This window comes from Epinephelus fuscoguttatus, linkage group LG16 (assembly GCF_011397635.1).
Source record: "Epinephelus fuscoguttatus linkage group LG16, E.fuscoguttatus.final_Chr_v1".
Classification (NCBI taxonomy): domain Eukaryota; kingdom Metazoa; phylum Chordata; class Actinopteri; order Perciformes; family Serranidae; genus Epinephelus; species Epinephelus fuscoguttatus.
The window spans coordinates 15,207,483-15,229,382 of NC_064767.1; the positions used below are offsets into that span (position 1 = coordinate 15,207,483).

Below are 21,900 nucleotides of genomic sequence, written 5' to 3' on the forward strand. Positions count from 1 at the left end.
AACGTCAGTATGTGACGAGGTCGGAGTGAGAATGTGTTGGCTGAACTGCCAGCTCTGTCAAATACACCAAGCTCTTCACCACACCACAGACCATATGGATTGTAGCTGCTGTCGTAGTGGGTCAATCACGTCGCATGAAATCAAGAATGCTTGGCTGAGTGGTTGGCTGCAAGCAAAACCATACAGATAGTCACAGTTTTGTAGATCTGGGTACAAATTGGATCGAATTCAGGTATTGTTTAACAGGAGACGTTTAGATACTACTTATTACTGGGTTATTTTGATCAAGATATGATAATGATTAGCGATAAGTCTAGCAAAGACTAACACAGGTGAGATAGAGAGTCTCAGCTGCTGTATGATCCAGACAAAAGCATCAACCAGTGTAGCCCTCAGGCCGAAGTGTGCACTGGCTGGCACCACCAGGCTACTTTTAGAGCCGGCAACAGGAGACAGTGATGGGTATTTTACAGGAGTCAGCTGGCCAAACAGACAGGCTAACTCCCCCATTGGGTTTCATTAGAGCTCGTCTTGATGTTAAAGCCTGTTTAATCCACTTTCACAGCCATGCAGACCACAACAGAGCAAAGCACATCATCTATCTTTAGACAGCACATGGGCAGAAAACTTTTCCATCTCAGTTCAATCATTAAAACAATCACACAAATTCCCCTGGGGATGGCCTTAAAATGTCTCCAATGAAGAGTTTTTATGTGTAGACTTTGTGCTAGTAATCTCCTGAGCTGACAGGAAAGGTGATTTCAGCATTAGATAAAAAGTTGTCAATCATTGGCTGATCAATTAGGGTGTCCATAAAGAGCTGTGTTTATACAGCCTTACTCTCCTTCCTTGTTCTTCCAGGAAGTAGACAAGCTGCATGAGGGTGCGATTACAGTAAAGCCTTATGGGGTGAGTGCTCGGCTTCTTTGTCTTTGTTGCCAGCTACTATTGTTGTACCATGTTTGTTGCACCTATTTCACTTCAATGATCCAATGCTGGGAAGACACTGACTTTCCCGTATGTTTCTGAAAACTACAATACATTATATTTGTATGTTATTATGTTGTGGCTACATTGAAACTTTTTGTTTGAACTACGTTGTGGTTGACGTGGGGTGCGGTTTAGGCACAAAAACCACACAGTTGTGGCTAGGAAAAGATCATGTTTTGGCTTAAAGTACCCGGTTTTCGGGGCAAAGTCCTAGCAGGAAAGGCTCCTATCTCTCAGTAAAAAACAACTGCTATTTGTGTCACTATACCGACAGGAAAAGCAGTGATATTTCGGTAAAAGCAAGTACTCTTTGTGCCACTATCCCCGCCAATGGGTGGCTACAAAACAGCCACATCTGAAGCCTAAAAGCTGCTGGAAAAACACAGACAGGTCGCTACAAAACGCATTTGGAGCCTAAAAAGCTGATGGAAACACAATAATGACTCACTAAAACACAACTGGTTTCGTTGTGTGTTGGTCTGGAGCAGTGGTCTGTGATGGTCTCGCCTAGGTAACATGCCATCCACCATCCCCTGCACCTCTAGATGACAAATACAGCTTATATATCAGGTCACATTAGAAACGTTGATAAGATTATGTGTATTAAACATACAATGCATACAACACCCACATTTTTTTCTGGGAACTGCCCTATTCAATAAACAGCTGGATGTTTTAAGCAAAAATATATTTTATATGGCCATTAATTTCGATCAACTGCATCAGAAGGGGTTTAATTATAATTATATTGCCGCCAAATGCAAATAACTTGTTACTGACTTTACAGGGGTTTTTTTTTGACGTCTTATGGTTATATTACTTGCAATGATGGCGCCCCACGGATGCAATCAAGGCTTTTTATAGCTAACATAACATGTGTTAAACTGACACTCATCAGTCACTGACCTTTACTAGCTGTTATAAGCTTAGCTGGAGCTGCACCTTATTGGTGGCAATAAGGTGCTCACTTCTGGGCTGTTAACAACGGCTGCTCCGTGTTTACCTTAGGATATTGTGTATGTTCAGCACACAGCAATCCACACACACACAAATCAAGATAATGCAAGTGAGATATAGTTCAAAGGTCGGGTATTGGGCAGGAAAAGGAAGGGTGATTTACGGAGGCAGACTTGAGGTCAGCGGTGTTATGTGCATAGGTCAGTGTTGGTCTTTTAGGTTTATAAACTCTCCGGTGGCTGCACATATGGATCTGTCAACCGTAACTGTAAATGTTGCAGCCCGCATACCAGTATTTCCATACAGTTTGTAAATGTCTAGCATGCTGGTATACTCCACTGCACCAGCAATCTTTACACTAAGGCTTTTTTTTCATCTCTTCTAATGTTTTCTTTCTTTTGTCCAAGTTTTAAGTCCTTCTTTCTCTTTCACCCTCTCCGTCTGTCTCACTCCCTCTGTCATGTTTCACTGCCTCTCCCTCAGACAGACTCACTCTCTTAACATCTGCTCTCGTGACAATGTAAACCTCACTTGAGGGAATTCAGATTCATGTCTAATATATGACTGCTCTCTATCTGTGCTTAGCAAATAAATCAATAACAACTTGCCCTCCCATCATTTTCAGCAGAGGTCCGGGGGGATGGATTCCAGGTAAAAGAGAGCTGTAGTGTACACACAGAGTGAGAAAAAGAGCTGGGGAACAAGATAACAGAGAATCTCAGAGCGCTGGTGAAATATGTATACTGTGTGTCAAAAACTAGTAACAGAGGGTGAGTCTGCACCAGCTCCGGCTCACGTAATGACTGGTGTAACACACAGAAAGGGTGGAATTATCACGATGATGGATGTTTGACTTGGCTTGAACCAGCCTTTAAATATTCAACTGTGTATTGCTTTGTTCGATTAATGTTGCCGTCATCAATGGCTTGTTTATTATTCTGAGTTAATGTAGTTTCACACAGCACTGATTGCATTAAAGATTGCTTCGTAAATTAAACTCAAACATACGGTACGTTCCTTTTCTCACTGTAGCACAATGATCTATCAGAAAAGTATCCACGGTAGCTCTTGAACATAAACTAACACATTTTTAACAAGAATGTGCTCTTCGTAAACAGTTTGAGCTGAGTGTTTAGTCCTCTTAATAAACTCTGTGGTTTTTTTCATACGGACTGTTCCTTGCAAAGTGTTATTAAGGATAGCAAGTACTCCCTGCTGACACGTTGGCATTGGCTATTGTTTTATAATGCTCAACAGCTAATGATCCTGAAAGTAGCTAGTGCATGATCATGTTTAGAAAGCTGTGACTAGATGCCTGTAAATATGGGTGACCTTCTTCTGTGGACGATGGGAAACTGAAAGTTGGAAAGTATAAAATACTTCAGTGACCAGGGGAAAAAAACAGAAAAACTGAAACAGGATTCAAAGACACCTTTTTAAGTATTAAAAAAAATCAGACTGAAAACACAATGATGTTCCGCAGTGCCTCTTTTTCTGTTCAAAAAACATTGCCTTGATATTTTAAGAGTAGAGTTTGCTTTGAATGTTATTGATTGTGTGTTTCCACATTGCTGAATTCTCCAAAGAGCCCGTCTGCCTTCTACATCCTCCGAACAATGCAACATTCATTATTTTCATCTTTTTTTATTTCAACAAAAGATAAGTTGTCTGCAGCAGAGCCATTTATGTATGATAAGATAGAGATGCTCATGATAAAGTGAAACGCTTTCACTCATCAAACATATTGTCTGACACGTACAAGGAAGATGTTTCTCAACATTAAAGCAACAGTACAGACGATGGCAGGCAGTTATGGGCAATGATGGCAAAGTGACGATGATGTCTGTCAGCGGGATGTTTGATTGGATTTTTCAAACTAAGGGAATTCAAAGAATACCGCATACTGTGACATGCTGTACACGCTGAATAACTACATGGTGGGGTTAAAAGCAATGCTATTACACACTCAGATGATGAGTAGATGGAACGCTGTCACACCTGCTAGGCGATAAAATGAATAATTTACGTGTTTAAAATAATTTATAATTCATGATGAGGCTCTCTTGTGACAGATGTTGATGTGCACAAACAAACATCTGTTGTTGGTTCAATAAAAAATATTATTTAACTCTCGAATGCTAGTTTAAATCATGTCGGTTTTATTTATTTAGCCCAGTATCACAAATCTGAATTTGCCTCAAGGGGCTTTGCAATCTGTAGACCCTTGATTCAGATGAGGAAACCCTCCCCCCAAAATCCCTTCAATAGGAAAAAACACGGAAGAGCAACGGAGGAGGGATCCCTCTCCAATCAGTATAGAATCTGATTACATATCACTTTATATGCTCAGGCACATGTATTTCTGGGATTAGTGACGATACCTTTTAATTATTAGTGTGAGATGATGGCAGATGAATCATATTTTACTAATGTCACAACAAGAACCTCATAAATTAAAACTAAATTGAAAGTGTTTGAAGTCTAATCACAGCAACATAAAGTTAGATTAGATGCTGCTCTGTGATTAGGTTGCTGTCAGGATGAATTTGTCAGAATTTATCAGTACGCACGTTCTTTTTAGGGCTCAGCCGTGAAATACTTGGCACGCCACGACTGAAAAAATACCGGAAAAAAATTCCTCCAGTTGTTTGTTTCTGTCTGACACCCTCTCGCTTTTGTAACACAGCTCATCAAGCACATATCAAGTGAGTCAAATTGTGTGCCAAGCAGTCGGCTTTAACGCGCATCCTGACTGAATCAATTTTTTTTGGCTTTGTAATGTACCGTCTCCAAATCATGTCAGAGGTTAGAGTGAGGTGAAGAAGTCTGTAATGTAAGTGATGTATCTTTTGCTCCTTTATGGCTTCTTCATTTCACACTTTTTATGTGATGTTTTCCACTGGAGGAAAGAGGAGGCCATGTGATGAGGACTAGGTGAACCCTATCAGATTAGGTTTTCAATTTAGGGTTGGAAAAAGTGACAGAAATGTAGACCCTATAGTATAGAAAGTGTAGGTGCACATAGATTTGACCTTTGGACATATTAGGACTTGTACAAGAACAGAAATTGCTTCAGTCTATTGCTTTTTGCGCAGCTTAATCTACATTCAGCAATGTGTCTGCACTGCTGTTGTTTTGACAACATCTCTGTTAATGGCCCTCCGTAATTCAGAGTGAAGTATAGGCCCCGCTTTTATGTAACACCTGTCACACAATTAAAACAGCGTGACTGATGTTTTTCCAAATCAGAACTAATCACAAACTACTTGTGGAGCAGCATATGGCACAACAGAGACGGAATGGGCAGGCCATTATGTTTACGGAGAGGATCATAGCTGTGGGTGTCGATTAAGGACACTGTTGAGGATTTTTACACAATGCCAAGCTCATGGGATGCGGTTTTTAAAAGGCGAGCGAGTGCTTTTTCAAGGGGATTTGGAGTTGCCGATTGGCCGCTGTGCCAACCTGTTAGAGCTAATATCTCTGCTGAGCCGCTGCCAACTGTGTTTTTGATAAGATTTGGGCAGAGCCGCTGTGCAAAACAGCAGCGTTTCTATAGGCTTTCTATAGGATGTGCGCTGTGGCTTTAAGTCCCGCAGCTTAGTGTCTGACATATTGAGCTACTGAGGCATGACAAATGTCAATGTTTGTCCAAATCCCCCTAAAAAAAAAATCAACCTTTTTGATACTGTGTGTGTATTTGAGTGCATGTATGTGTATGTTTGTATGTATGACGTACACATGTCTTGAGATGGAGGGCTCAACCACTTTGAACATATTAGTACTTCTTATGAAGCCCTTAAGGAACATGTCTGCTTCATTTTCCCCGAGTAGTACTTGTCCCATAAGTACTATAGTCATGCTTTGGGGATCAAATAGTGATCTGTATGTTCATATTACAGTATTAGTTATTATTATAATTAGTTAATTGTTCACACAGCTGGTTTTCATTACACCAGTTCACCTGATTTATCTGTCTTACCAAAGTTTGTTTGTTCTATCTGTACTCCTAATGATGCTCGAGGGCTGCCTCTTGTTGTAGCTTTATGCCTGTTTCAGTATTATCAACAGCCTGAGCTACCACCAGATGCCAAACATGGACTGACGTGTTCAAAGTGAAGTCAAATGAACAACTCTACTTGAAATTTCGATTTCCTAGTTTTTGCCCTGAAGGAGGTGTAAGAGTGACAATTGGCCCCATTCTTTAAGGGAGTTCAAACCAGCACCTGTCTTTGAGTCTTCCTCAGTTCTTGGTTTGATTGACATCTCAGAAAGAAACAGGGAGTTGCAGAACTTGTACCACGCTAGGGCAAGATGTAGAGCGAGCCCTCTGGCTAAACTCTGTAGAGGAAAATTAATCCAAGCCAACAAGACTCACAGCCCCCAGGCCAGCGAATCAAATCCTCAGCTGACATTTACATGAGTCTAAAGCAACAAACGGGTATGAAAATAATCTTACTCCAATTTGCTCTCTTGTCAGTGTGCGTCTGAAGAAGTGTGTGGTTCAGTATTTTGTCATGTGTGTTTTACTGCACAGTGGGCTCCTCCTGTTGGACAGGGTAAAGGCTGAAATAGAATTTGACAAGGGGGACGCAGATGTGCAATGTTCCTATGGGGAATTGAAGTGTTTCATAATAGTAACAAGCAGACAACAGCCTGATTATGACGCAGGGTATGTGAAGCCCTTTCAAGTCCATCAACCAAATTTAACATTTTGCCTTTAGGCTTAACCCTTTGCAGTTCACTCCTCAGTCTTCTTATGTGCAGGCCTATATATGCTGAAAAAATTTACAAAGCAATATTCATCCAGCGCCATTCAGCGTGTTCTCATACAGTGGTTCATATGATATCTTATGAATATACATATTCATCAGCTCATGATTAATTAGCACCCAACAAGTAGTGTTTTCATGTAATGTATATAACGTAAAGTTACGTAGTTAACATAAGGTTACATAGGTTAGGTTTAGGAAAGTAGTTATATAGGTTAGGTTTAGCAAAGTAATGTCATGAAGGTCAGGTCTAGGGAAGTAAAGTTACATAACATGGTTAGATGTAGTCACATAACGCACTTATTGTAAAGTTACACACTAATTGTAAGGTACTTAACGTAAAGTTACATTGATTAGATTTAGAAAAAGAAACGGTGACGATATACCTTAAAATTACCCAAAGTTCACTTGATTTCACACTGAAAATGAACACCGGTCTTCTGGGGGGAAAGTCCTGCTTTGGTTGACCCATCCACCAGCCTAATCTGTGCTGTTGCGTGGACTTTACTCCCATTTCAATCAGGAGAGACTGAAGAATGAAGTAAAGATAGTATTTGATACATAGAGTTTGAGTGTACAGGTTAACAGATGACAGAAGACTTGGACACCTGATATTTTGTGATCGAGAGACATCTGAGCGGCAGGATAAATCCCCCCATGGAGTCCAGACACTGGTGGTGGTGGCTGATGACTCTGAGGCTGCTGTCTGCTGAGGCGTATGAGGCTGATGAATCTGTAGACAAGGTGGTGATGGGAAGGAGGAGGGTGCAAGACGACGGTAGCAAGAAAGAACTACTGCAGAGAAAGAACCATATTTATAATGAGGAGCAGTAAGATGACAGGCTGCCAGAGAAGGTGTGTCACTGTGCTATGGGTTGATTGTGAATCAGATGATGACTCAATGGACGTACCCAGACAATGTCACGGAGAGATAGTGAATAAGCCTATTTGCAAGGAGTGAATGGCAGAGTGAGAAAGAAACTTACAGCCTGAGCATGAGAAGTGTTGTCCTCTTGACTGAACTTCCGCTAGAGCTTCATTAGTGAATGGTCATGGGTTAGATATGCATTACTGATTTGTAACTATATGGGTTATATGCAAATTCTGGTGGATTACTCTTCATAGGTACAGGTACGAACATTGCATGAGAACAGCATGCACTGTTACACAGAATAGAATAAAATAAGAAGAATGATGAATAATCAATGATAAGAGAAGTACTCTGATCATTTACTTTAGTAGCATTAAGTCCTAAAAGCGATGCAGTGTTAGCCCAGTTCTGTTCCCCCAAAAGTTAAATTAAGGAAGTGAGAATTAAAGATTAAACATCAGTGTGCGCCACAACAAACAAAACTAATGCAAAACAGCTATTTTGGTTGATTTTGGTCTCTTGAGTCAGACCCCCTGCCATGATCAGGGAATGCCTCTTTTCCCCTGCTGGTATTTTCACTCCTCAATGTTTGGTGGATGGACCGGTGCAAACCTTTAACACCTCCCCAGGGATTACTTCCACTTAACAAAGTGATAATAATCTGGAGCTCATTGCAGGAATGTGTGTAACTTGGCATGGCATGAAAGCTTTGTGGAGAGAAGGGCAATGACATGAATCACTGGAGTAGGTTTTACGATCGGTCATCTGTATTGTGTTCATCCTTATCATCTGTGCAAACCCTCTGGCAATAACGGGCACAGGCCTTATCGAACAGCTTTGTGAAAGGAAAGTGGTGGAAGTACTTTTTTCAGCCTTCGTTCCAATTTCAAATCGGCGTAGAGCAAACTCAACGGATTCTGAGGTATGACAGAAATGGGGAAGATTTGGTGGAGGACTAGACAGCCAGAGTACATTAACTTTAGTGGTGTCTTTGGGACGGAAAGCAGGCCCGAGGTAAGAGAGGATGGATGGAATTGCCTGGCATGTCTCCATACAAAAGTTTCTGGCAGGGTATGTTGGTAGAAAAAAAGGAAACTGTTTATTGGCTTCGTACCCTCTGTGTTTCTTTGAAATGTAATCATAACCCAAGCTGGGCATATTTATTGCATATACAGGCAACACACTGGAGATGTGGGAGCTTATTATTTATCAATATTTATTCAGCTAAATATATGCTGTAAACATGAAAATACAATGGTTAAATCAGCTTGATTTATAAAGTCTGGATTCCTGGCAAAGAGCTCGGCTTAAATCTCTTCAAATCAAAGTGGCAAACAAGGACTTATTCTACAGCAGTAGCGAAGCTGGCAGAGGCACAAAGCAAGACACCATTTTACAGAGATCTCAGTTTGGGAATTTTGCTGCTTCAAACAACCCTGCTTGCACTGGGGAGGGTGAAGAAGCACAGCTATTTAGCACCGTACAGTTAACAACACTTAACACATACAGCTCAAGCTAATGGAAACGTCATTAATTTTTACAGATATCTGGTCATAAACAAAGGGGTGACAATTTAAGTTTGACCTTATGATGACTGGAAAGTTAGGAGATCACTTTAGTGATTACAAAATATCCTGATACCTGACAAAATCTGCCAGATTTGGTAGTTTACCAAATTCAATGGCAATCCATCCATCCAGAGAGGATGTCTGGGGACACACTGCTCCAGTCAACTTGCCACTCTTTAGGCGTATCCACTGAAGAAGTGGGATGTACCTGATTGGATAAACATGCTGTTACCTCCCTGGTTCTTTGCTTGGCATTTCAAACAGGAACCAAAATGGTGGCATGCTCATTAACTCTCTGTTATTCCATCTAAACAATCCACCAAAATCTATTTCTGATAACGTGAGGTTAGAAACAGACAATGCCACTGCTAAATCCTGTTTCATTTTATAGCTAAGATCTAAAATTAAATACGCTTATACCTATTGATGAATTTCAGGGCATCGGAACGAATGTTGTGCTCTTTTTTCATGAGCGGCCACGATGTTTGAATAGTTGTTGTTCTTGTTATATTGTGGATTTCTATATCATATGTTATATTTAGTTGCATTTTAATGTGTTTTGATTTGCTGCTACCTTGGCCAGGTCTCTCTTGTAAAGGAGATTTTCAATCTCAGTGGGACTTCTTGGTTAAATAATGGTAAAGAAGAAGAACTACATCACTTAGTTGAACAGCTTGGACCAAGTTTTGTGTGTGAACAGGCCCACGATCAGGGGAGGTCAAAGGGTACAAAAGACCTGGGCCCAAGGCTCAGGATGGGCTCGTGTAAAGGTCTATGGTTGACCCTTAAATGGCTTCAGTACGACAATTTACTTAGTGACTTATATCTCTGACAATACAAGTTATATGTATCGACATGATGAATACATTTACTGTTATATTTTCGAGTTTCGACTGCACCGGGTGTCACAAGCAGCATGCTGAATGAAGCTGAATGTGGCAAAAGTGAGGAGCTAGGCAGACTAGCAATCAAAAACTCGTAGAGAGCTCAGTTTTAAAGCTAGAATGAAGATACTGGTATCAAAGGAAACTAGATGACCTGGGGTGTCCATTGGTACCTTATCATGCCGTCTTGTAAGTAGGGGGATAAGTTTTACTCCAAAGTTAGGCTAAATTTTGGCAGTGAAAAAAGTGGCATTGTCATTTTCAAAATGGTCTTTTTGAATATTTCTGCCTACTGGAGTCCCTAAGCAGCCTTGGAATTACACAAGTTAATGCATTATGGTGCTGGATTGGGTGTGGATAAGGGGTCCCAATTTGAAAAAATGCTGTCTCCTGTCTATAATAGCTGGTCTGTGTGTGAACGGACACATTTTCATAAAGTTAAATCTGGTCTGCTTTATGCAAATACACCCTGGTGAATGGACTACAACCCTTTCTCCAAACTTGCTGCAACCCTCCTGCCATATTCTGCGCTGTGCGACTGCTTCTCCTGCTCCTCTTAGGCAATGAATACAAGTAGCAACAGTACTAATTTAACAGCATTTCTGAGTAGCGTGGTGGAGACGTCACTACTTTCTGAGTCAAATAGCTTTTCAGTAGCGCAGTTAATTCATTGACCGAGTAGTGTGGTAGTGTCCACAAAAGTTACAAGCTCTTTTTCCCAGGAAAAGCTCTGAAGTGCAGTGGACTTTTTTCTGCGGAGGTCTGGATAAAAGCAAGAATAGTAATTCTGAGGATTAGTAATGTGACTGACGCCAGTGCCACACTGAGGCATGTAGACGAGAGAAGCACTTCTGCATGACATCACATACTAATCCTTCAGTTTATTCTGCTTGCTGCTTTCACTATTGGCTACTCTGCCTCTGACTGGCTACATTGCACTTCTTGACGCGTCCCTCATGTCTGTTGCCCATGGACTGTATATATTTAGTGGATTTGCAGTGGTCTCCAGAGAAATAGACACAGCAAGGGCCAAGAAAAGAGCTGAGAGACAGAAAACACTACTAAGAAAGAAGAGAGGGGAGACAGAGTGACATACTGATGTCACATGTTAATTTCAGGACATGTTCATGTTCTAATGTCCCCAAAAAACTACTGTCTTTTATTTGTTATGGTTTTATTGACTGAAAAATATATTTTGGAATTCTGCTTTTGAATTACTGACAGCCATAGTCGACTGAGAGAGGCCAAGACAGAGAAATACATTAAGTAGGAAGAGGACAGAGAAAAAAAGAGAGCAAAAAGCCAACTGATGATGATGTGTTATCAGAGGACATGTTCGAATGTCACAAAGTTTTCAAAAAAACAAGAAAGTTTTAATTTAAGCCTGTTATTTTATGATAAACAGTTCAACTGAACATTTTTGTCCACCTATTTGTTTGGCTGACATTTTATTCTTATCAGATAACACTGATTTGACATAAAGGGAAAAAAAATAAAAGTAGCTTTGCAAGTAGCAACGTACTTTTGCCATTTTCTCGTAGCTTAGCTTGCTACATTTCTCTCTCTGATAACTTCATTGTAGTGAAACTGTAGTAGAGTAACTGGTAGCTTACAGCTCACTACATTTTCCAAGTAGCTTCCCCAACACTGGCATTAAGAAACCCTCAGCTATCGGATCTGGTGGAAATACGCTATGAGAGCGGCTGACCATCATTGCCATCCATAGTGCCATGCGGCTAGTGTGGCTCAAAATTCCAACTTTGGTGCCACCAGGTGGTAGTTTAAAAGAGGATACTATGGCAAACAACACTGGACATTTCTACAGCTGAGTTCTACACTTAGTTGTTAGGGGCCATGTACAAATCATATTAATCTTGCACAAGCAGCAGACATGTACTGTAACACATTTAGCTCCTAGTTAATTCCCATCTGCACTCCCTGTGGCCACTCAGATGAATGGACTGAAGGCAACAAGCAACTTTCTTACCAGGATTGTTTAATTTTGCAACAAACAAAAACTTATGCCTTCATAACTATTTAACAGATGCTATAATTACATAATAATTCTGCACAGAGTGGCTTTAAATAATTAAAACCTCCAATATGGCTCTAAACACTGGTGGTGTGATTATACAGAGGGCTTTGAGCTGGTAAGATGAAGTGCTGTAGCTCTCCTCCGCTCACACTCATGTTCACAATGATATTTCATTAAAAAGGCTACATGTTGTCGATGACCCAGAGTAAACTCCTCAAGTTTTCTCTCAGGCTATGCCACCTCTTTGTTCCTTCCTCTTTGCTGTTCATGTTTATTTAACCACTTTTTTCCTTTATCCAGATTAGCCTCACTAAAGCTCTTTAAATTAATCTCATTAAATCTTTTTCAGCAGAGACGTGAAGGGGCAGTTACAGTTTGTAGTCATCTGCCTCATTTTCCTTAAGCTCCTATCATTACATCAGTCACATCCTGCTTAATCCTGAACTGCTGAGAACCACCAGGGGAGTGGGATAACCCTGCGACCTCTTCGCCGCCTCTACATTTATTATTTGTACATTAGATATCAGGATCTGAGGTGACATAATGAATTAGCAGTGACTGACAGTTCTTTGGAAAGCAAGTGACACAGTCTGAGTCATTTCCCTGTTTTGGTAATGACTCCTTTTATTGTATCTCAGCCTTGGCAGCAAGTTTGAGTACAGCACTTTGCTCTCCATATATCATAATCAGGATGTGGCAGAGATTATTTACATTGTTCACAATCCAGTGTTTGGGCTCCTTCTCAATTCCATGGTTACTTTCCAAGTGCTATTTTTTGCTAATGTGAATAAAGTTAATCATATTACAGCCAAATCTGTTTAATAACTAGTGGTTTGGATGAGTTGGGATTGAGACTGCTTGGCTTTTGTATGAAATGCTTTGTCACTGAAGAGTAACATTAACAAGGCAGGAATACTGATGAAAGCGAGAGACTCCAGACAGTCGAAATTCCTCGACTCATGTGTTTTGACTCTTTTCAGTTTTATGGAGCGCCAGTTGTCCCCGCTGAATACGTCTACGAGCTGCTGAAGGGTGAAATGAGAAATCTGTCAAAATGCCTAAAACATAGTTGTTCAGTTGGTCATAGCGTTCTAATCAGGTTAGTTAATTAAATGGAACAAACTGTCTGGGCAGATGTTTCAGATGTTTGCCAGATAATTCTTTAAGTGCAGTTTGCCGTGCGTCCCTGCAGCTTCGACAGGATACGCTGATTTAAGCAGTCTTACACTTTAATGCTTCCTGTAGAAACCTGTCAAACAGGCTCTGCTGCGTACTTGTTTGTTTGACCCTCGTCTCACCATGCGGACAATAATACAGGTACTGTCGCTTCCTAATTCTTTGAATGCTACTCTCACTGTGTAAGATACTGGGAGCTTGAATAAGAATCCATTTGTCTCTTTGGTTCAAAGACCCATGAAAAAAATGAAATGACAGTTCGCGTTGCAGATGGCTGCATCTGAGACAGACGTTTCCCCCTCAGAGCTGCAGTCACTTTTCTTTGTTATACAGAACAAAATTTGAAAGCATCGCTATTGCCAAAGCATAAACATTTTCAGCTTAGTTATGTAAGTTTGTTATCATTACTTCTCCACCATTTGAGTGGCAACAATTAAATACCTCAAAGAGAAATAATTGCTATGTTTGTGTCACTGTAAGGATGTTGTTTTAGTTTTCCTCCTTGTTGTAACAATATGCCATAAATGATAGAATGTGCAAGTACCCGACGAGTATGAAAAGAAGTTTTAATTATGTTGCATTGTTCTTGAATCGGTTTTGAAAGTGTGTCCCTATTAGGAGATTTTTTTTGTGTGTTTTTAATAAATCCCTCACCGCCTTATTTGATTCACTTCTGTTGTGACTTCTGCAGTCTTTGGAGGTCTGAATGTCTGAGATAAAATCAATTCCTTCATAGTAACATAATTCTGAGGACTGGAGGGGAATGAAATGAGACATCCTTTGTCTCTTAATATGCTCTGAATTTATTTACTGGCTGGGAGCTGCTGGAGCACCGTTATTCCACAGTTTTATATTCAGTCTCGTATTTATTTACGGCCAGTGTTAACTCTACTTCTGCTGTACTTTCTCTTTGACATATATACTACAAAAATGCACACACACATTGATTAGCTACCTCCCAGACAAAATCTCTTACTGCCATTGTTGGAGCCTTGTCTTTGCGATTGTATGGGCATGTTCGCGTTCAATGCAACTATCAGTCAGTGGAGGTGACAGGATGGAGCTAAACCTTACACGAGGCTTGTCCAAACAGGGAGGTCATTCGATCTCTGCCCCCACCTAATCCATCAGACTGACATATGCAGATGGCTTACTGTACATCCATAAAACCTCTAGACATCAGTGGCTCCATGTTTAACTTGCTCATACGTCTTTACAAAAAAAGACCATCCATTTCAAACCCCATGTCTCTGGAATTTGAAAGATTGTAGCATCTGCTGATGTGTTACTTGATGCTGCGTTCTGGATCACAGACTTTTTCTTTTTACTTTTAGTACATGCTGCAGCTGCTCTATAAGACAAAGAACATACTGTTGCAGGGAGTATGCATGCAAATAGGACACATTACTTTGTCATGACATTGGGCCTTGAACTTTGACCCTCTTGCTCATATATCCTTCACAGTCTGTAGCGCCAAATTAAAATATCTGAAGGCCAATTAATCTGTGCCAATAGGACATTTTACAAACTATCGTTATTGTCAGAACTTGGCTCCTACAGTATAGTGGCCGATGGCTGCACAGCCCTTACCAGTCACACGGAAACGTACGTCATTGACCTGAGCTGCAGAGGGGAGGGTTGTGTTAAATGGACTAAAAAGGATTAAATCACCCATTGCAAATCCAATATCCAATATTGGTTGACCTCTATCTGAATGTATCAGTTTTTCTCAACAAAGATGTCCTTACCTACTTAATGTGTCAGTCAACAGGCTAAGCAACGTGTTGCTTGCTTAAAAAAATGCTCGCCCTGGCTTTATTTTTGCGAAGCTTTGCACAACTCCAATCATTCAACCTTAGTAGCCCTTGGCCGTGCAGCAATAGCAAGATGTTGCTTAGGCTCAACCAGGCCTCAGTAGGCTCCCTAAATGTTGTCGCTCACAGTCTATCTGGACAATTTTTTGCAAGCTCCAGCCACCAGAGTTCCCTCACCTGCTATACGTTAGGAAGAAGTGTTACACTTGAACATCCTGTCATCTGTCACTGCAGGTTCTGTTAGCTGTCATTGAGCTGTCATCTTTATGTGTCTCAGTCGATGTGACGCATCTTCGGCTGTGCAAAGGATTGGGGGTCAGCATAGCCAGAAAAGCATGCTGGCTTGAAATCTGCAAAATGCGATTGGATGCAGTAGGAAATCCAAGTATTTTCTGCATATTTCAATTGGCATACCCTGTATTGGGACATACTAAGTCATATGGTACGATTGGAACGCAGTGTTATTATTCTGATATAAAATTTTTAACACATTAACACAAGATCATAGGACAAAGATTAAAGTGTTGGTCATGTGGTGCATTGGGGATTTACAAGCTCTCAGCATCTTATAATACCTTTGCTTGCCTTAAACAGGAATTCAACTTAATTGAGCAATTTACACCTTCTATTCCCTCGGGTCGTGACAAAGATAGAGAGCAAAGGAGGAATGGGAAGAGGTAGGAGGAAGGGATGATATAACATTTGTGAACTTGAACAACTCTCTCCCTAAAATAGAAACTAGAGAAGCAAGACTCTAATCTGTGATGCTCGGCTGAATTTACAGCCTTGAGGTGATCCGTGGACACAGGAGATTAAGAAGTTTGTAGACTCGCATGTGCAAACCTGAAAAGAGCTTTTGTATTATTACTGTGCCACAAATTCTGAACCAGAGTAAATATTCTTATGTGTTGGACACAAATTGTCCCAAAGCGCATCATCAGTAAAACCAGCGGCATGTCTCTTAATGGAATATGCATGTACTACATGTTCTGGAATTGTGCAGTTTTTGCTGCATTAATAATCCCAAACTGGAGAAATATTTTCGACATGAACTATCAAATTTTTATGACGTCCTCTGCAGCATCAAGCACCCTGCAGACTCAACAAAGTCCTAACTTCTTCTTTTTTTTTACAGTTACACTTCATCTTGTACCTCTGAACATATGGTGAGGCAGAGATGTAGTGAGGACTCAAGTGACTGGCCTGAATGAAAAGCAAATGGAAAATTCATTTAGAAGAAAGCCCCAGGCTGAGCAAGCAATATATCACATTTATAATGAATGATTATGAGTGTCGAAGTTTTTAGGTTTCAGATTTCTTCAGAAGTAGCTTTCAAAAAAAAAGTGTGGATCTGAACAGCACATAAAATCCTGCGGTTTTACACACCAGTCCTGCTTTTAACTTCTCCTGTGTGGATACGTGAAGATTTTTCAGCTGAAAAGATGTCATGGTTGGCGTTGGATGTGTGTAAATCCATTTTCCTCCATCACCGGCTCACTATTTGCTTGCACTGGCATAATGAATCATTAATTCACTGCTGTCACTTGCAGCCCACAGTCACTCTGAGCAGAATTAACTCTTGATCCAGCGGAGCAGAGAAGGAACAAAGAAGTGCAGGAGCATGAGCCTCTCTATATTTGTTTCACTCCAAATAGCAAACTATGGCTCCGTTTATGTGTTGACGGGATGGTGTTTTCTAATAAGGCTGTTTTCGCTGCACTCTCTGAAGCGTATTGTTTTGATTGTGTTTTGCATTTTTATAATTTTATTGTCACTCATTATTCCCCGACCTCCTGTTCGTCTGTGCTGCAGGTATTTTCAGACTTTGAACAACAGATGATTTCTGTTCCACAGTGGGTGATAGAGCATTGCTGTAGGTGCTAATTTGTTGTTTTCCCCTTTTAAATAAAGTACCCTCAAAAACCATAAATAGGCTATGTGTTATAGGACAGTGCTTCCCAACCAGTGGTACATGTGCCCCAGGTGTTTGTTCTGCAGGAGCAGATGGAAATGTGGAAAGATTGTTGGGTAACTCAGTTAGTTTAGTTAGATTAAAACCAACAAAAACCAACCAACCAAACAAAAAATCCATACAGCTGGAAATCTTAAGTCCTGTATCATAGGCAACTGGACTTGCTTGAGTTTCTTGAAGACGTTTCACCTCTCAAGAGGCTTCTATAGTTTTAATGGACTCTTGGATGAGAGACGAAACATCTTCATCTCCAGTTGCCTACGATATCGCACTGAAGATTACCATGACCTGGATGACTGAGAATCTTCACCGACATAGAGCTGGAACACATTTTGCAATTTAGAATGCATAATCATATTTCTCCTGTTTTAGCTTCTCTGCACTGGCTCCCTGTAAAATCCAGAATTGAATTTAAAATCCTACTGTTAACTTATAAAGCTTTAAATGGTCAAGCTCCGTCATATCTCAGAGAGCTCATAGTGCCTTATTATCCCACCAGAACACTGCGCTCTGAGAACGCAGGGTTACTCGTGGTCCCTAAAGTCTCCAAAAGTAGATCAGGAGCCAGAGCCTTTAGCTATCAGGCTCCTCTCCTGTGGAATCATCTTCCTGTTACGGTCCGGGAGGCAGACACCGTCTCCACATTTAAGACTAGACTTAAGACTTTCCTCTTTGATAAAGCTTATAGTTAGGGCTGGCTCAGGCTTGCCCTGTACCAGCCCCTAGTTAGGCTGACTTAGGCCTAGTCTGCCAGGGGACCTCCTATAATACACCGGGCACCTTCTCTTCTTCTTCTTCTCTCTCTCTCTCTCTCTCTCTCTCTCTCTCTCTGGTATTCTATTACTGCATCTTGCTAACTCGGCCATTCTGGATGTCACTAACTCGGCTTCTTCTCCGGAGCCTTTGTGCTCCACTGTCTCTCAGATTAAATAATATCGCAGCGGTGCCTGGACAGCGTGACGTGTGTGGTTGTGCTGCTGCCGTGGTCCTGCCAGATGCCTCCTGCTGCTGCTGCTGCCATCATTAGTCATTAGTCATACTTCTACTGTTATTATACACATATGATTATTGTCACACATGTATACTGCCAGATATTAATACATACTTTCAACATATTGTACCACAGTAACCAGAAATATAACTATAATATTATTACTTTCAATAATGTTGTTGTAAGCTACTGTCATTACCTGCATCTCTCTCTCTCTCTCTCTCTCTCTCTCTCTCTCTCTCTCTCTCTCTCTCTGTCTCATTGTGTCATGTGGATTACTGTTAATTTGTTATGCTGATCTGTTCTGTACGACATCTATTGCACGTCTGTCCGTCCTGGAAGAGGGATCCCTCCTCAGTTGCTCTTCCAGAGGTTTCTACCGGTTTTTTTTCCCCATTAAAGGGTTTTTTTTGGGGAGTTTTTCCTTATCCGCTGCGAGGGTCATAAGGACAGAGGGATGTCGTATGCTGTAAAGCCCTGTGAGGCAAATTGTGATTTGTGATATTGGGCTGTATAAATAAAATTGATTGATTGATTGATTGATAAGAATTAGTTAGCAAGCAAACAGCGAAGTTGGCAGTTGTCTCAAAGTAATTTCTATAAACAGATATCTACATATGTATGCAGAATCTACAGGCAACGGGACAAGGTTTTGGTAACAGATGGGTTCTCTTTCCTGTTTGTAGTCCGAGAGGTATTGACCAATCACACTTGAGTAGCAAGAGGTGGAATGCATTGGCCAAAATGCAGCCTTGGAGCCCACCAGCTCTCGTTTGATGACAGTTCAGCTTTTTATTAGCTTTTTAAAAATGACCGGCACATGGAAGAGGAAGTCTTGGCTTGTATATCTGACTGCTGCTCAAACTCCCGAAACAATGGCTGTTGAATTACCTCAAATTACCATGTTTTTAACATCAGGGGTGTATATAGAGCTAGTTCACCTAAAAGAACCACTACTGTAGAATAGATGAGGCACCGCCAAGAGCTTCAAAGGGAACACCACCTAAAATAAGAGTCCCAATATGTTATTTCCATGGCCTCTGAAAGTTCAATCAATATTTGTGAACATGAGCCACTCTTTCCCAAAGCCAGAAACCAGAGAAGTACATCTCAACCTTGTGATGTCATCAAGTCTGGAGCTACTCCATTGACAATTAATGGGCGCCTAATTTTGTGAACCCACAGACTGTTTGTTTTCTTATTTTATGCCCAAATGAGATTTAGTCTATTATAATGTTTTTGGTTCTCAAACAAATGTACCAGTATACTCAGAACATCCCCCTGGGTGTGCCCAGTGTTATCTAGAACATCTTTCCCAAAGCCTCTTTGTATGTGATGTCTTGCATTGGTGCGCTGTCCAGATGGAAGGCAGGCAACTGGAGGCAGAGACTACCAACACTGCACAAAAGCCTGTGATTTGCTATGTTTACGGCTGTTCCAAAAAATTAAATTGGGAATAAACAAAGCCCACTTTAAGTCCCAAAAATAGTGGGATGTAAAGAGGAGATGTAAAAAAAAAAAAAAAAAGCACAACAGTAGATGTGGATCAAAAACCTCCACCTTCACTCTGGAGGAGTGGAGTCATCTTATTTCAAATGTTAACATTAAACATTGTGTTAAACATACCTTGAGTTGGATGCAATTACAATCTGCTGTAACAACTTCTCTGTGTGTTTAGCAACGACGCAGATCTTTAACTGCGTTTCACCAGACCTCTGGGAGTGATTGAACTAGTGGGTAGAAAATAGTGGCCAGAAAAGTTCCATATATATCCATATACAGCGGTGAAATATAAAAGACAGTCATACTCAAGCACCTTTACTCATTTGTCTAAAAACAAGCCACGGTTGTTTCAGTCATGGACCCAACCGCACACAAAATAGTTATAGTCCACGCGACGCTTGTGTGTTTTTATTGGCCTGCCGTGTAATGTTTGGAGGTCTGGAGGACGAGGTAATTTCTAATGATGGTCGTGTCAACACAGGCAAATCAGTTGAGTTGTGGAAAAAAATCACTTTTCTTCATTTTGTATGGATCACATCCAACATGAGTGTCATTTTTCTGATGATACCTGCTGCCTGCTGGTTCATCCAAACCTTTTATGGTCACTTTACTCTCTATCCAGTTCACGCAGCTTATGGATTTGTTACTTCCTGCCCTCCAACAAGCTTTTCATTGTCTGCAGAGCAGTTTCAGACTTTACACTTTATAACATCCCAAATTTCAGTTTTAGCACTCTAGTTTTTGGATTTTGTATAGCGAGTTTTTCTTGTTTACTAATTCATACATTAATTCATTCATTTTCCATAACCACTTATCCTAATTGGGGTTGCGAGGGAGCTGGAGCCTATCCCAGCTAACACTGTGCGAGAGGCGGGGTACACCCTGGACAGATCTCAAGACAACCATTCATGCTCACAATCACACCTATGGCCAATTTAGAGTCACCAGTTAACCTACATGTCTTTGGACTACGCCAACACAGAGAGAACAGGCAAACTTCACACTAAGGGCTCCACCACCCTGGGTACGAAGCAGGAACCCTCTTGCTGTTTAGACCATAGGAATAACATGGATGAATGCTGAAAACAGGCAGTTCTCCTTTAAGTGAAAGTGTCTCTGTGATGATGTAGAGTGTTTTAATTAGTCTGTATTGCTTTTCCAAAATCTCTTATTAATACCCAGTTGAAATCAGTTATGAGTGTAGTTACTGTGGAGACATTAGTATGTACCTCAGCATCATTATCCCTTCACTGGATAATAAATTGAGGCCCACGGATAAGGACATTGGCATCCCACCGGACGATGACACAGCTGCAAACTGAAATAAATCATAGACAGAAAGATACACTTTTACAGTACTTACTGTACTTACTTATACAGTTTTGTTAAAGGACCTAAAGATACCCCAGATGACTTCCAGCTCACTGCAGATGTTTTTAAACTCATCTGTGAGCTTCACTGAGTGCATCTCCAAAGTTAATGCTGCTTGTATTGCAGCAACATGTTTTCGAAACAGAGAAAGTGTACAATTTCTGAAGACTACTGCAGGTAGCCATGTATTCTGAGGATGAATTCCCTCGTTTTATTTTCACCAGCTGCAGGGCTCAGCTTCTAAATCCTTTTCTCTTTCTCGTTTCTGTTTACTCTTCTGTGGTCCCGAGGAGCAACTGTTTCCAATAAGACTGGTTGACTGCTGCTGCTCATGTCTGTCTTTGTCACCTCCTGTGGCAGAGGCCCTTCAGCTGTCATGAGTTTGGTTTACTGCAGTTTTTCGGAGAAAAGTGAAGAATACCTGTTTGCTGTTTTATCACTGGTGTGAGATAGCACACGACTCTGTATCTGGCAGTGGCATTGGCGTGATGGAGCCTCTTAGTTTTCAGGATTACTGCGAAGTTGTGTGTGTTTTACAGTTCAACATTCTTAATTTGAGGTTCTTTTTTATCATCAGGTCCCAGTTTTAATGTACTTTCTCTTTGCAAGTGCTACACAGATACAGCTCAGCTCCTCTCCATTATTGCTCGTTTTTCCAATATGCTATCTCAGTGAAGATCCTGGGTCTGCCCCTCACTGTTTATGACTTACTGTTTGTGCAGCATTAGAAGGTCAGACTGGACAAATAACTTGTGAAAAGGCAAACACAAGATGTTGTTCCCATGATTTCGAAGGCCATGTTTTCACAACACTGGTAAATGTATGATTCCCTCTGAAGCGATTCCTTGAAAACACAAACACTTCTCCGCATTGTGCATGTCGAATTATGGCCACCACATATTAAAAATCCCACTGTGAGCCTCGCTGATGTGTGAGAAAAGACTTTGTCTTTATGTGTATGTTTGTTTGTGAGAGACAGTCAGTGTGTTCTTATTA

General features: G+C 40.8%; 1 protein-coding gene across 3 annotated transcripts in view; it reads left to right on the forward strand.

The window, feature by feature from the left end:
* chrm3a (cholinergic receptor, muscarinic 3a) overlaps positions 1 to 21,900 on the forward strand; it is a 129,420-nt gene that overhangs the window by 16,125 nt on the left and 91,395 nt on the right. The window contains exon 1 of one of the 3 annotated variants that reach the window (XM_049600954.1): positions 862 to 909. The exons of the other annotated variants lie outside the window; for them this stretch is intronic. The gene's annotated coding sequence lies outside the window, so the exon portion shown is untranslated. Of the gene's footprint in view, positions 1 to 861; positions 910 to 21,900 lie in introns of those variants that run through there. 3 annotated transcript variants of the gene reach the window in all.